Consider the following 1,182-nt stretch of genomic DNA (forward strand, 5'->3'; position numbering starts at 1 on the left):
ATTTATTTTTAATGTCATGGCTCTTATTTATTTTTGTCTTAACGAATTTTATGTACAGAATCAAGTCTTACAAAGTTATTGATTATTGAATTTCAGGTGTGCAATCTTCCAGTACCAATTAATTCTTCATTAGTGTTCACTTCCCTACACCAATATCCCTTGTCCCCCCACATCTTCCAGCTTTTTTCTTTTCTTCCTTTTAGGCACTGTGATTTGCAATACTGTTATTGATCAGGTATTATGCATATCACTTGACCTCCTTTCAGCTCCCAGTCCTTGTTCATTGTGACCACTGCTTTCATTGTCATAGTGGTCCATTCCTTAACTTATCCCTCTCTTCCAGTGTTCAAACTTTGTACTAAGGACCATTTCTCCTGCTCTCTGTTTCTATTTTCTCTGGCATTATTTATTCCCCTACTATATTTATTTATATCCAACATATGAGTGGGATCATTTTGTATCTGTCCCTCTCTCTGACTCTTTGCACTCAGCATGATGGCCTGGATTTTAATGAGGTTCGTGATTTTAATAGCATTGCCAAATACAACACTTAACTCTGGTAATATTTGGGGGCTACAGTGTTGTTCCCCACAGATCATGCACTTAATAAACATGACAGTATCACAGTCACCAACTTTAATTTTTGCTTCCAACCCTGACCCACTGTAGTCAAGAATTTTCACCCACCACACTCTAGCATGATCTTTCTAGACTCCAACAAAATTCCCCACTGCAAATCTTCATTTGTGAAAAATTTAAAGACTTTAAGATATATACATAGATATGTACCAGTTACATATATGTATAATATATATGTTCAGTTATATATGAACATATCTATCTATATGTATTATATATGAATATATTTGCACTTTTATATATTACAGATTTTAAGATATATATCTATAATGTATACATACATATATATGTGTATACATACATATATATGTATATATATATATATATATATATATATAAAAGTATCCAGTGGTACTTAGGAATCACTATTCCTGGTTTTGTGCTCAGGGGATCACTCCTGGTAGTGCTCAGGTAATCATGTGGTTCAAGGGATCAAACTAGGGTGATCTGTATGCAAGGTGAGTGTCCTAACCCCCCTACTATTTCTTTGTTGTATGCTTTACCAAGGGTGAGAAAATGATAATTTCCTGTGTATACTTCCTT

The sequence above is a fragment of the Suncus etruscus genome, chromosome 6 (genome assembly GCF_024139225.1).
Source record: "Suncus etruscus isolate mSunEtr1 chromosome 6, mSunEtr1.pri.cur, whole genome shotgun sequence".
In the NCBI taxonomy this organism is placed as follows: domain Eukaryota; kingdom Metazoa; phylum Chordata; class Mammalia; order Eulipotyphla; family Soricidae; genus Suncus; species Suncus etruscus.